At 48.9% G+C, this 15427-nt stretch overlaps 1 pseudogene; it reads right to left on the bottom strand.

The window, feature by feature from the left end:
* Positions 1 to 665: 665 nt before the first annotated feature.
* LOC129460219 (golgin subfamily A member 2-like) lies at positions 666 to 14867 on the bottom strand (annotated as a pseudogene).
* Positions 14868 to 15427: the final 560 nt, after the last annotated feature.

The following is a 15427-nucleotide window of genomic DNA, read 5'->3' as shown; positions in this document are numbered from 1 at the left end:
GAATCCTATGGCATCCAAACCTGGCTCAGAGCTTTCGCGGCTGTTGGAAGTGGTGAAAAGTCCACATCCTTTCCAAGGGACTCTTTTCCTGGAAAGCCCCTGGAGCTTAGCTGGCTCATTCTGTGAAGCCAGCTCTGGCCACTAGGAGCAGGGCCATGAGCTCAGCCTGGAGGGAGCCTGTGGGGCACCTGCACTCTGGAGGGAGGGACAGAATAGGCCACCAGGCACAGGCAGGTGAGGGAGGCAGGGGGATGGGACTGAAGTCACCTGGGCTGGACGGAAGTCAGTGCCCTTGGGTGCTGGCACCCTGCCCTCCCAGCCACCGAGAGATCAGGCTTCTGAGCCTGTTGGCCATTAGGGCCGGACTATCCCCCATGGGTGCCATTCCACCTGTGGAATCCCCCAGGTGTCACCAGGCAGCATGCAGGTAACAGGCCTGAAGGTCCCCAGCAGCCCAGCTCGACATGCTCAGACATTCTGGGGCCCCCATTCAGTAGCACAAACCCCAGGACCCAGTGAGGGAAACAGGATATGCCAGGCCAAGCAGTATGGCTAAATCCATTTACTCTAAGGGTAAAGGGGTGACTGGAAAGGGGTGGGAGGGACATGGTGGGGGCGGAGCCTCTGGTCCCCCTTCTCCTGGCTTTGCTGAAGGCAACTGGCTTTCAGATGACGATAATCTTTACCTCGTGGTTCTTGTCAGCCTGGTAGAAAAACAGAATGCAGGGGATGCTGCCCAAGCCTGGGCGCTCCTGAGGGTTCTGCATCTCACCAAACAGCTGCATGATCTGCAGTGCAGTGGGGTTGTCCCGGGGAGAACCCTCCCCAGCTTCTCCTTGTGCAGGCTCCACGCTGCCGGCGAGGGTCACCTGGCAAAGATGTTCGGAGAGAGGGAGGAGGGCTCTGAGCACACTGCCACCCTCCCTTGCTCTTGCCTGGCCACCCCGCCTGAGGACACTACTCACCACCCTGCTTGTCGGCAGCCCTCAGCTCCGGGGGGCTGGGGCTCCTGGAGCTAGCTCATGAGCAGGGCTCTGGGCAGCTGCCAGGAATCTGCCATGGCCCTCTTTCCTGTCGCTCACAAACCGCAACACCAGCTCCTCAGCTCCAGCAGCTTCGCCTGGAGGAAAGGGTGTTCAGCCATGCCTGAACCCACACCCACCCCGCAGCCACCCCCCGGGCAGAGAAGCTCCACGCGCTGCCTTCATCTCCTCCTTGTCCTGGGCTAGCCTGTGGATGTGCTCCTCCTCCTCTCGGTGCTGCTCCTTCAGCGCTGCCCCCTGGCTGAGAGAGGGCGGTGTAGTCTCCTGCGAGAGGACAGGGCTCAGACGCTGGGTTCCCTTCACCAGCTGGGCAGCTCCCCCTGCCGTGCCCTGGCCTCCGCCTCACCGATGGTGTCTGTCTCTCCAGAGAGCTGGATGCAGCGATGTTCCAGCTCCTCCACCCGCTCCTTCAGGTCCACCTTTTCCTGCATCAGCTGCATAAAGCAGCTCTGGAGCCAAAAGAATGGGGTCACATCTCAGCAGCGAACTGCCTCGCTCCCACCCTTCTTGGCACATGCCAGGAGAAACTCACTCACCTGCAGTTTCTCCATGGCCCCCTGCAGGGCCCAGTGGGTCTCCCCACACACAGAATCCATCCCAGTCCCTGGGGCTGGGGCTGCTGCCTCTGGCTGCTTCTGGACCCAGGCCAGCAGGTGAGCCAGGTGCGGGCAGCGCAGCCTTTGCTCCTTCAGCTGCCCACGGAGCTGAGCCTGCTCCCCGTCTGCACCGGCTACAGCTGATGTTAAAAATGCCACCTGCAGGCAAGAGGTGTGCATTCTTCTTGGGGGATACATAGGACCAACAGGGCAGGGAGGTTGAGAGGAGCCCTTCGCTTGGGGCCTCAGAGTGTGCACCTGTTGGTCACAGGTCAAATGGTATCTGAACACTGGCTCCCAGGAAAGGGGTGAGGGTCCAGAGAAATAAGAAAGCAGGAAACCAAAAGCATAAGAGGGTCTGGGAGGGACCACAGAGGGAGGAGGCAAAGTTGGGGCAGGGGGAGTCAGGCTCACCATGGACTCCTGGCTTTCCAGGTCCTGCAGGATGCTCGGCATGGGCCAAGGCGCCTCCTCCTCCTCCTCCTCCTCCTCCTCCTCCTCCTCCTCCTCCTTCTTCTTCTTCTTCTCCTTCTCCTTCCCCTCCTCCTCCTCCTCTTCTTCCTCCCCCCTCCCAGCCTTCTCCCCCCTGCCCCCCATCCAGTCTACCTTCTATGGCACGTAGCCAGAGGGGTCCTCACGCAACCCAACAAGGGAAGTAGGGTGGGCCCACCTCTGCCTCAACCCTCACTGTCTAACCCTGGGCCAGTCCCTCCCCAGAGGGGAATGAGCAGCTGTAATTTATTTTTATATTTTTTTGAGAACCAAAGTCTCGCTATGTTGCCCAGACTCAGTTCCACTACCTCCCGGCAGGGGAGTTCTGACCTGCTTCATTTCTGACTTGGGCCAGTTCACCCATCCTTAGGCATCCTGGGGGCCCCTCTACTCCCAAGAGGTCACCGTTTTGATGCTAAATGTAATGCAGAAACCCAGTCGGCATAGTGACCAGCTCTTCTAAACTCCTCAATCCTATGCTGCTAACAGTCCCCCCTTCGTCCTGGGCTCCCTCCTCTTCCTCTGAGTGGTCTCCTGCACCTTCCCCAGGGAGAGTCATGAGGCTCAGCTGGGCCTGTAGCTGCTGGTTCTCTGGCTGGCAGCTTCCAGGTGCTCCTAAGGGGCCAGGAAAGAGAGTTGAAGGCACAGAGGCTGCCAGGTCGTCCCCCTCGGGCCCCGCCCTCAGCAACTCCCACACCTGGGTCTCCTGCAACTCTTGGTGGGCCATCTCGGCCATCGCTTTGCCCTAAGCTTCCTGCTGCTGCAGCTGGTCCATGAGCTGGGTCTGCAGCAGTAACTGCCTGTGCAGCGCCTCCATCTCAGAGCTCAGCTGCTGACAGGTGGCCACGTACTGCTGCAGGGGACCTAGGGACTGGTCTCTCTGCTGCTGCAGACTCTGAGCCTCTTGGCTCTCCATCTCTATCTGCAGGAAGACCTGGGCGAGAGGGCAGGTGGTCGCCTGCTTCCAGATTCTGGGCCCATGAATAGGGTAGCGAGGGCACTGCAGGGCTCTGTCTCCTGCCCAGGCCTGTGGCCCCTTGCTCCAGGCCTAAGTGACTGCCTAGAGCCCCACCTAGAGCCCCATGCCTCCTTCCCTGCATGAAATCTCACACTCTTCTTCCCACCACTTAAACTGTAGGCCACCGACTGGCGGAAAAGCAGAAGGAGCCAGCCATCATCTGCTAAGTGTCCGACAAGCCTAATGCTCTCCGCATATTATCTCATTTAATCCTTGGCACCTCTGCAAAGAAGATGCTAACTTCATTGCAGCTGGAGAGCCCAGAACTTGGTGTCTGCCTCCCATGGCACTGGGAAGGGCGAAGTCAGGTTAGAAAAATCATCCCCACCTCCCCACAGCATTTGGATCAGGGCTCTGGCTCACAGGTGCCTTCAGAAGTGCCGTTTCACGTGAGGGCTACACCGCCGCATTTGACAGGTGGGAAAACGAAGGCCCAAAGGGCTAGGGAGGAAGGCTGGCTCCCCAGGTCGGGCCGTGCACCGGCTTTATGAAGCCACTCTGCAGCTCGGCCAGCTGTTTCTTGACCTCACGGGTCTGGGAGAGCACGCGGCTGACAGCGGTGTGAGCTCCATGGGCTGCAGGATTCGTCTGCACTCCTACACTTGCTTCCCCCAGAGCTCGGCCACCCACTCCAGCTCCAGCAGCCTCTCCTCCTGCTCCCGGTTCAGGTGACTCAAGTCCTCATTGTCCTGTACCTGGGCTTGAAGCTGTCCGGCCAGACTCTCCAGCTCCTCCCTCAGGTGCTCAGCCTCCTCTTGTAGCTGCTGTTCCACCTCAGAGGGCCTGCTGAGGGTTACAGGGCTGGGGGTTCAGCTGAGAAAAAAAAGCAGACAATAAGGGTCTCTGGATTCTTAAAAAAAAAATCTTCCTCTTGGTCCACAGCTCCTCTCAGGCTCCACAAACTTGGCCTCCCTGCTAATGATTCCCCACGCCTGGATGGTAGGGGATCTTCCAAGCCACTTACAGATACAGACAACTGTGGGTGGCTGACAATGGGCACTCCTCCCTCTTTGCTGACTGCGAAACTGAGGCTTATGGAGATTACCAGACTTGCCATCTCCTGGCACATACCTCTTTTCCTCTGCCTAAAAGTCCTTTCATCCACCCACCTCCCTAGGACATTCTAACCCACCCCCCATGGCCCTCTGATGTCAGCCCTCCTCCCAGGTCACCCCAGCCTCGGCTTACTCATCTGTTTTCTCAATTCCACCAAGCTTGCCTCTAGCTCCTGTAACCGATTTATAATACACTCCTCCTCCCTCAGTGAGTGCATCTGCACAAAGCACGGGGGGAAAGGGCCCTGGAGAGGGGGGCTGCTGGCTGGACAGGCTACCGTCTCCCTCTCTGCCCCCTCCTCCAGAAAGCCCAGACTCATGACCACCTCTGGCAATACCCCTCCCACTTTACAGATGCCCAGAAAGATCTAAGGTGGGGGCTGAAGGGTCAGGTCTGATTCATCCTCTGCTGCCACGTGGCTCTCTCTCCTTTAAGAATCTCAGCAAATGTATCACTTTCCAGCTGTATTTGTCTACATGCCTCCACTACCTACAAGAATGGGCACAGAAGTTAGGAAGGGCTGTCACTGGTCCTCACCTGCTCCTGGCCACCTGAGGTCATCTTCCTTCCACATCCCTCCCTCTGCAAAGCCTCACGGCCCCAGGTGTGCTTCCAGCTGTGCCCGCTCCTCCATGGCCTGCCGTAACTGCTGGTTAGCATCAAGGGCTTCACAACAGCTTGAAAACTGGATGGTGGACAGTGAGAAGTTTAGGTCTGGGGACCCCGAGCTGTTCCACACAGTGCCCCTTAAAAGGGCTAGGGCTAGGCTCAGTGTACAACTCGGTCAATAAAGATCTCTACTGTCAAGTTACTTTGCTTTAGAAATAAAAACTTAAATAATTTTTAAAAGATCTCAGGCTGGGCATGGTGGCTCATGCCTGTAATGTCAACACTTTGGGAAGCTGAGGCGGGTGGATCACCTGAGCTCAGGAGTTCAAGATCAGACTGGCCAAAATGGTGAAACCCCATCTCTACTAAAAATACAAAAATTAGCCAGGTGTGGTGGCGGGCGCCTGTAATTCCAGCTACTCAGGAGGCTGAGACAGGAGAATTGCTTGAACTTGTGAAGTGGAGGTTGCAGTGAGCTGAGATCACACCACTACACTCCAGTCTGGGTGAGAGAGTGAGACTTTATCTCTAAGAAAAAAAGCCCCAAATTCCATATGCCTGCTCTTAAAGTTATTCCCAAATTACCTCTAACCTTTAAGATATGTCTCACTTTCTCCAAGATAATAAAAGATGTGGGTGAAGGAAAAAAAAAACCCAATCAATCAAGCAGGTGAAGAAGCAGACATAAACAGGCAGAAGGAAAATGGCAGCAACATAAAGTAAGTCAGAGGCAAAGTATCCCCCAAACCAGAGGAGCCTCAGGGGCATGCACAGCTGGAGAGAGCAAGTCAGAGAGGGGTCTTGGCACTGCCTCACCTTCCACTTGTCCAATGTGGGGAGCGCTACCCCACTGGAACGGTTAAGGTCAGACACCAGGACATTCAGAATGTCCTGAATCTACAGGAGGTGAAAACGGTAGAACAAGGGCAGGGGGAGAAAGACAGAAGTGGCTTAGAGAGAGGCAAGAGAGTCAGGGGAGGAGGAAGAGGTGGCTTCAGGGAAACGGAACGCTGAAGAAGAGCAGAGGAGATCAAGACCATGGTCTGGCCTTCAAAACGGCTGCCTGCTGCCTTGCCAGGGGCAGAAACAAATAGATGGAAAAGTCCCCTGAGCAATGCAGTCACACAGGGTGGAGTCCCCTGACCGATGCTGCTCTGAAGACTCTCATTGGACTCCTTTCCTCAGGCCCAGGATGTGGGGATGAATCTGGCAGAGCACCAGACCTCCACTTCCATTTTAAAAACCAGACTTTTGAGTAAGGGTTCACTTGAACAAAGGGGACTCCCGCTAAAAAACAAGTTTGAAACACACTGATCTTATCCAATGTCATCTTACAGAGGAGGTAACTGAGGCCCAGGGGAAGAAGTGACTTTTCTGTGGTCACCCAGCATGCTAGAGGCAAAGATGAGATCAAAAGTTAGATCTTCTCCTAATTTTAGTGCCTGGGGCTCTCCTCACCACATCCTGGGGCCCTTTCGGTGACTCCAAAAGAGACAGCCTGATGGCAAGTGGCGGTTCTCATTGGCCTGGCTTCCCCTTGAGACCCGGGATGAGGAAAATGAAACAGCAACTACCATTTCCTGGGTGCCTTGGGTGTTTATAGCAGGCCCTGTACTTGGCATTAACATAAAAACAACAATAACAAATCTCATTTAAGCTTCACAAGTGTAAGTCAAACAATTCCATCCCTATTTTATACATGTGAAAAGAGAGGCCCAAAGAGCTCAAGCAATTTGCCCTATATCATATCCTTAGCAGCTAGAGAGGTAGGATTCAAATCCAGAATTCTTAACCAGGACCCAACAGTTCTTCCACAATCTAAACAACTACCCTCTACTGCCCTTGGGCCCCCTGTCCCCAGGAGTCTGGCCAGCCAAGACTCACATCCCCAGGTGAGTGGCAGCCACCAGAAGTGGTTGTCTCAGGGTTACTGCCATTTTTAATTTTCTCTTTCGCTCCTGTAGGAACACCAAGGCTGCTCCTCCACTGATAGTTTCTTATCTGTGGAAAAGAAGGGCAGGAATTCTCATGAGAAGTCCCTACAGTCACATCGACTTTACAGTTTTTACTGAGGCAAAAATTTAAACATAATAATAAGTACTACGTTTATTTACTTCAAGAAAAGTAAAAGCTAAGGCCCAGAATGTGGCAAGGCAAGGGTTAAAAAAAAAAAAGAACAAGTTTTCCTCTACCTAGCAAGCTCACTTCTAGGACAGTGATAACACTGTCCAAATAGCCAAGGCCAGAGGAATGGGCTCCAGACACCCCACCCCTTCCAGAGCAAGGTTAAAAAAAAAAAAAAAGATTGTTTTACTGTTACTCTTTTCCCAGGCTTCTTAAGCATTATTATGTTTTACAAATGTCTATATTTAGCCAGTTCTTGTTTTTCTTTCAATGCAGCTACAAGGTCACCAACTATACAAGGTCACAAATTATGTTATGCTATAGATTACACGACCTATGACTGTATAATTAACTGCTTTTGTTTCGCTTCTGTAAGGCCGCTTATAAAAACCCCGCTCTGTCTTTGTTCAATGCTCAGCTTTTTAAATATAAATCCACTGAGCCGGTGCATACCTAAAATAAACAACAATCTTCCTGTACTCCATATTGGTCTCTCCATTCCTCAGTTTACCACAACATTTTTGGCAAACATGAAGCGACCGGAGACGGCAGGCTTACTGTCTCCTTTGCCTCTGGGGTCTGGAGCCCTGGGCCAGGGGAACCTGTGACCCCAGGTGCCGCCAGAAAATCTTCAGCCTGGAGGGGAAATAAGCTCTCCCCTGACCCGGTGCCCCCTACGCAGCAGCACAACAAAACCTGAAAAGAACTACAGGATAATTTCAGAAACAGAGCACTTCAGGAACCACGGTAAGGTTTTGGGGGCCCAAGGCAGGACCTGTCCCATGGGGACAGAGGGAAGCTTAATCGCCTCCTGGGGTGTGCCAAATAGTCCAACCCAGAGGGGCTGGGGGCAACAGGAGTGGCTCATCAATTCAGATAAAACTCACACCTCAGCTGACACAGGACACGAAAGTAGCTCACTAAGTCGGCTAGAAAACTGAAGATGGGGAGAGTGGCTCACCACCCCAACTAGAAAACTAGAGGTGGCAAAAGTGGCTCGCCACCCCAACTGCAAAACTAGAGGCAGCAAAAGTGGCTTGCCACCCCAGGTACAAACACGAGAACTGAAAGTATATAAAAGTGTGTAAATGGAGGGGCCTAATTAGGCTTATCAGCCACAAAATAAGAAATCACAAATCTCTTAATGTAAATTGTACGCTCCAAGAAAATTATGGGGCCAACTAAGACTAATAACAATCTACATATGACTAATAGGAGCTACCCTACAACTCAAAGTTATAAGAAAAATAAAAAACTCTCCAAAGCCAAGCAGCTTTGGAGTCTGAAAACTCCCGAAATAGGAGACGGCATAGTCAGCCAAAATGAGAAGAAAAATTACTGTACAAAAGTAAATGTGCAGCACCATAACTGGGAGAAAATGGGGAAAAAAGTCATCAAAACCTACTCCCATAAAATATATATTTAAAAACTTTTTAAAAAGTTTTACAGAAAATTACAAAGTTAAGTTAACCCCCCAAAAGTTAAAAACTCTCCATAAATTAAAATAACACTCTTTTAGTATTAAATAGCTGACCAAAGGAACTGTAAACCAAAAAACAATTAGGCATATATTTAAGGTGGTGACAGGAGTGGGAGGACAGCCAGGGTACCCAGACCAAATTCCTTTAAAATGACTCATGGTTAAATATAATGTAAACAAAACAGACATAAATCCAGTCCTGTTTAATGGCTTATTACAAAAAGTCAAAAATAAAAATAAAAACAGCTTCATTTGCAGACACAGAGTTAAAGGAAAAGTCCCAGAAAAAGCAAAAGAAGCTAGTTTATAGGAGCTACCAGAGGAAACAAAAATTCTCCTTCCACATGTCCCAGCCTACCCCCCTTTACCGAGGCCAACAGCTCCAGCTCTCCAGGATCCAGATTCAGGAGCCAGCATGCCCCAAGTCTCACCCCAAATGGAAAGACTGGAGCCTCAAGAGGCTAAGGAAGGAAGTCAAAATAGTCAAGCAGGCCGTCCCAAATCTGGTCGTGCTCAGGCTATACAAATGCCTCACAGGGAGACGCGAAGACCCATCTATTATAATGACCAGGGCCACATCTGGGTAGGGGGGCAACGGACTTTCATCTATCAGCCCTTTTCAACCACTAATCTACTAAACTAACACCACACACCGTCACGGAGAAGCCCCAAGCTCTTATAAATCTCATGCAATCCATCTTTCTGACACATAATCCAACCTGGCCAAATTGCAGGCAGCTTTTCCTAACGTTGTTTAACATTAAAGAGTGCCAGAGAATGACACAAGCAGCTCTTCGCTGGCTAGAAGCCCATGCACCAGCAGACGCAGTGAATGCTCAAGCATATGCTCAAGGCCGGCTCCCAGAAGCAGACCCCAATTAGGACCCAGCTTCAGCACCTGGAGAGGTACAACGAGGTCGCTTTTACAGGGGTGAAGAGCTGGTAAAAAGAAAACGATTAATATAAGGAAAACTTCAAAAGTGCTTCAGAGACCTAACAAGAGCCCAAGTTAGTTTTATAAAAGACTCTGTAAAACATTCTGGCTTTACACCCCATTTGACCCTAAGGCTGCCAAAAATCAGCACGTGGTGAACACAGCATTTGTCAGGCAAGCCCAGGATAACATCAAGCGGAAGCTGCAGACATGAAAGCCACCCAACTTATAAAAGTGGCCACCAAGGTATATGTTAACTGTAACAAGGGAACAAAATGGGAAAGAGCAAAAGCAACAAGCTAGGCACTCCAAGGGTTAAGTCCCTCTCCCCAGCCCAATTCTATCTAGAAAAAGAGCGGGCAGGAACCGGCGCCAGGAGAAGAGCAAAGAAAAGAAAAAAATAAAAGTAAGTGTAAAAAAGGAAAGGAAAGGCCCGGGGCGCGGTGGCTCACGCTTGTAATCCCAGCACTTTGGGAGGCCGAGGCGGGCGGATCACGAGGTCAGGAGATCGAGACCACGGTGAAACCCCGTCTCTACTAAAAATACAAAAAATTAGCCGGGCGTGGTGGCGGGCGCCTGTAGTCCCAGCTACTCGGAGAGGCTGAGGCAGGACAATGGCGTGAACCCGGGAGGCGGAGCTTGCAGTGAGCCGAGATCGCGCCACTGCAGTCCGGCGTGGGTGAAAGAGCGAGACTCCGTCTCAAAAAAAAAAAAAAACGGAAAAAAATAGAAAAAATAGACAGCAGTGTGTGGGGGCAGTGCCTGTGCCGTTGTCCAGCCCCACCAGCCAGCCGCAGGAGCAGAAGAACTCAAAAAGAAAAAAAAAAAATGTAAATTAAAGACTTAAGAAAAAGACCAATCTGTTGGCAACAGCTCTTATAAAAAGTGAAATTAACAATGTGAGAGGACATGGACATGGGCATAGACATGAAAGAGGTCAAGTTAAACAAGGATTTGAGAGCTGGACAAGGTTAAAAAAAGATCAATGTGTGAGATGCAAAAAAAAGGACACTAAAAAAATAAATGTCCAGAAGGTAATAAAGAGAATAGTAAAGGCTGTGGTATAAAAAAGTCACCAGCTAAAAGGTGTCGCACCCTAAAAAAACACCAATACTGATCTAATCGGGGCTGGCAGGGGCTAAAAAATATAGACTAGAGACAGACTGAGCACCTTCTCATTAGGCTTCCAGAAGCCCATAGTCACATTAAAAGTTAAAGGCAACAGGATTCTGCCATATCTGGATTCCAATATCTCACTAATGGCTAAGTTGAAGAATAGCTAATATGAAGTTACAAAGTGGGGGAAACCCCTCCTCTGAGACACTAAACAGGAGAAAGAGCCATGCTTTACGAAAACTTGCTTATAAACTTCATAAAATTGCCCCATGCCGGAGGTATCAGTACATGCTAGTGCTTATTTGCACCTTTTCAGGGTGGGTTGAGGCTTTCCCCAACAGGACAAAAAAAGCACGAGAAGTGACTGAAGTACTGCTAAAAGACATTATCCCCAAGTTTGAACTCCCTCTAACTTTAAAGTCAGACAATGGGCCGGCATTTATAGCTAAAATAGTGTAAAATTTAACAAAACTGTTAAAAATAAAATAGAAGTTACACACAGCCTATCGGCCACAAAGTTCAGGAAAAGTGGAACAAATGAACCGGACACTCAAGCAGCTACTAAAAAATTATTGCCAGGAAATTGATCTATAATAATACCAGGTTTTACCTGTGATCCTCCTCCGAGTCAGGTACACCCCTGCCAAACAAACTGGGTATTTGCCCTATAAAATTTGGTTCGGTCGGCCACCCCCAAATCATAAATCAAATTAAAGGTACTCTCTAAGAACTAGAGGAATTAACTTTCAAAAAAAAAAAAAAAATGCAGGCTTTAAAAATAGCCATGCAAGAGGTCCATGACTGGGTATGGAAAAAAATGCCTATAAGTCTAACAGACCCAGTACATCCCTTTAAACCTAGTAACTCTGTTTAAGTTAAAAAGTAAAACCCAACTTCTCTAAGACTCATGTGGGATGGGCCCCATACAGTAATCTTGTCCACTCCCACTGCTGTTAAAGTTACGGGAATCATGCCTTGAATCCATCACAGGCAGCTAAAATCGGCAGCTCAGGACAAGTAAACCAGCCAGCAGGACCCAGATCATTCAACCTGGCTAATCCTGAGACGAGACCAAGCTGCTGCTGAGGACCACAGCCCTGCTCTGGTCACTCCGGAGGCTGACCAGTCTACACACGGCTGAAGCTTGAGGAAACAAGCCCTGCTCTAATCACATACCGGAAGCTGACTAGTCCATGCACAGCCAAAGCTTGAGGACTCGTCAAGCAAGTAAATGTAATTAAAAATCTTAAAACTAATTGTTTTCCTGTGATACTATTTTCCTATTGTTCTGTCGCTGTGCTCAACCTCCTCCCCCAAGTAAAGACCTCCTTTGTCCTTACTAAATATAAGTATGCTGTACATTGTTTTGCTGCTGTTACCCCCTTAACCATACTAAAAAAAACACCTATAGAAGGGTGTCCCCACTGTACATATACTACTTGGTCAGGGAACAGTATAACTAAAACCCTATTATACTATACGTATTATAAGTGTACAGGGACTCGCTTAGAAACTTGTACTTACAATCAGACCACCTATTCAATTAATAACCCAGGAAATGGCCAGCCTTATATATGTTATAACCCTAAGTCTTTACCTGGGACTTGGTTTAAAATTCATACCAAGTCAAAGGAAGGAAGTCTTATAAGTCAAACCCAAGCCTCTCTTCCCCGGTGGCAGAGGGCTATATCCATATACTTTAATATTTGTCAGTTAACATCCATGAACCCAACCTATCTCACAGTCTCTGGTCCTGCAGGGTACTATACAAACTGCCAGTACAAAATTATATATACACCCCCTGTTTGTCCCTCCAAGGCCCTAGCAATAGTTTGCTGGAACTGCACAACGCAGTTCACTGACGGGTCATCACCGAGGCCAAAGCCAATCTTGCTCATCAAAATACCAGCAAAACCGAATTGTAAGACAAGCACTTACAATCCTATAAATCTTACTATCTTAAAGCCAGATCTACCTATACGGACTACAGGTTACTCTATGACATTACAAAGCTACAGTCAAAAAGCTAAAATAGCTTTATATATTATAAAGAGGACTCAATCCAAGCAGTCAGCCCAGCAGCAATTCCAAGTCTTTAAGTCATTCTTTGAACATGTAAACCAGAAGTTACCAGAGCCTCCTCCTTTAACCAAAAACCTATTTGCTCAGCTGGCTGAAAACATTGCCGGCAGCCTAGGCATTTCCTCATGTTATGTTTGTAAAGGGACTAACATGGGAAACCAATGGCCTTGGGAAGCAAAAGAGTTAATGCCTCAAGATAACTTTAACTGACTCTTTCCCCAAACTGATGCCCACAAGTTCAAGCGTCTGGCTCTTAAAAACTTCTATTATTAAGATACTGTGTTGCTCATTGGGGAAAAGTTTTTACAGACCCGGTAGGAGAACTAACCTGCTTAAAACAGCAGTATTATAATAAAACATTAAACAAAACTTTGTAGTGGGGCAGAGATAACTACAAAACACCCCATCCAGATCCATTCTCCTGCTTCTCTTCTCTAAACCACACTTAATATCCAAATACTTAGCAAGTATCTGGAAGTGTTGGCAAGTATTTGGAAGCTCCAAATACTTGGCAAGCACCCCCTGGTCTTTATTAGATCTGTGGGCCATGGGCATATCAACAGTTGCCAGCTAAATGAACAGCGGCCTGTGTGCTTGGAACAATTAGACCGTCTTTCTTCCTACTCCCACTGCAACAGAGAGAAACTTTAGGGTATCTTATCTATAATAAAGTTGAAAAAAATACAGATATAAAAAGAAATATAAAAATTAAAAATTAAAAAGGCACAAATTGGCATCTTAAAAAAATAATTCAATACTATAGGCCAGCTACCTGGGCACAAAATAAGTCATAGGGATACCGCAGTCCTATTTACATGCTTAACCACATTATAAGGTTGCAGTCAGTACTTAAAATCATCACTAATAAGACAGCAAATGCATTAAGTTTACTAGCCCAGCAAACCACAAAAATAAAAAACGCTATCAGAACAGATTAACTTTAGACTACCTCCTAGCCCACGAAGGAGTATGTAAAAAATTCAATCTAACTAATTGTTGCCTGAAAATCAAAAACAATAAAAAAGCAATTATAAAAATAACTACAAAAATAAAAAAATTAGCCCACGTTCGAGTTCAAACTTGGAAAGAGCAGTCTCCAGATTCTCTCTCTGGAGGCTAGTTTTCATTTTTTGGAGGGTTCAAAACTTTAATAGGAGTAGTTTTAGCCATAGTAAAATGTTTCCTAATACTCCCTTGTCTCTTACCTCTCCTTGTTAGAAGTATTCAATCAACTATAGAGGCAATAGTAGCTAGACAAATTAACACTCAGCTAATAGCTCTGCATAAATATCAATCTTTGTGTTAAAAAAAAAAACTTGTCTCTTCAGGCAAAACTAAGTAATAGCAATGCTTTCTACTAAACTTCTTTCATAAAAATCATCAAACGGGGGAAACTGAGGCAAAAATTTTAAAATAATAATAAGTACTACATTTATTCACTCCAAGAAAAGTAAAAGCTAAGGTCCAGAATGTGGCAAGGCAGGGGTTTAAAAAAAACAAAGAAAATAACAAGTTTTCCTCTACCTAGCAAGCTCATTTCAAGCACAGCGTTATAAAATAACGCTGTCTAAATAGTCAAGGCCAAAGGAATGGGCTTCAGACATCCCATCCCTTCCAGAGCAAGGTTAAAAAAAAAAAAAAGATTCTTTTACTGTTACCCTTTTCCCATGCGTCCTCATGGCAGAAGGCAGCCTTTCTGTTACATCTAGGAACTGAACAGAAAGAGGACAGCCCAAGCCTCATTTCAGAGAGAAGTCTGGTATACTCTTAGAAATCTATGAGACGGTCATCCCTAAGTCCATTAATTTTTTTCTCTCTGAAGAGAATCAAGGGAAACGGATGCTTCAGAAAGATGCCCCATATTACCCTGTGGCACTCAAAGTCCCCCAGGTTGAGATATGAGGAAGTTTCAAGCTCTGTCAAGTTCAGTTTCCCAAGATGTGTTTCATGGTAAATAAGCAAATCTCACTCCAGGCAGGGTCTGGGCTGTTGAGGGGAGGGGCTGACTGACAAGACTTTGATGGGGGGAGCCCAGTGGCACCTGGGGACCCAGCCCAGTAAGCCTCGGGAGTGGCATGAGCTCTGGCTGCAGTCCTGCCATCAGAGGGGTTCTGGGGCTGGGGGCGGGGGGCCACCACCTGGCGCTAGTACCTTTTTCTTTGCAGCCGCCAATTTTCTCTGTAGGGTTTCTTCCGACATTGCAGGGCGGGAAGGAATGTGGCGTTGGGGCCACATCAGCTAGATTGAGGTTTACCACTGGGGAACAAGTCCTGTCGGCCACCGCGCAGCTGTGCGACTGACCAAGAGGAGGCGTAACCAGGGCCTACTACAGCGCAGAATAGGGGGCGTGGCCGCCATCCTCCAAGCCCATTGGTTGATGAGAAAGATGACAGAGAAGGAGGCGTGGCCAGGCAGCAGCGTGTCCAGGTGGGTGTGAGGCGTCACAAGGAAAGCTGAGCAGGCAATTGCTGCCCCGCCCACTCTGGGAAGAGGGCCGGGGCCACGGGCTCCAGGGGGAGGGAAGGGGCGGGGCTGCTGGCTCCAGGGGGACGGGCTTTCCCTGGGTGGGCAATTGGGCGGGACGGGCTTTCCCTGGGTGGGCGCAGCAACTTCCTGGGCCGCCCTCACGCTCTGGGTCAGAGTTCCTTTACAGGCGGACCTGAGAGGCAACTCACCGACTCCTTCCCTGGACCCTCCTGCTCCACTGAACCCCCTGACCTGGGAGCCGCGGAACCTAGGGCTCAGGAGGTGGGTGAGGAACGTTCTCCACAGTTTCTTTCCTGACTCCTCACAGCCCTGCCCCAGACCTTCCCTTCCCAGAAATCACCTCCAAGGACCCCTAGCCAATGTTCCAGACGCCTACCTCTCGGAACGCCC

Source organism: Symphalangus syndactylus, chromosome 13 (genome assembly GCF_028878055.3).
Source record: "Symphalangus syndactylus isolate Jambi chromosome 13, NHGRI_mSymSyn1-v2.1_pri, whole genome shotgun sequence".
NCBI lineage: Eukaryota > Metazoa > Chordata > Mammalia > Primates > Hylobatidae > Symphalangus > Symphalangus syndactylus.
This window is presented reverse-complemented; position numbering and strand designations above follow the sequence as displayed.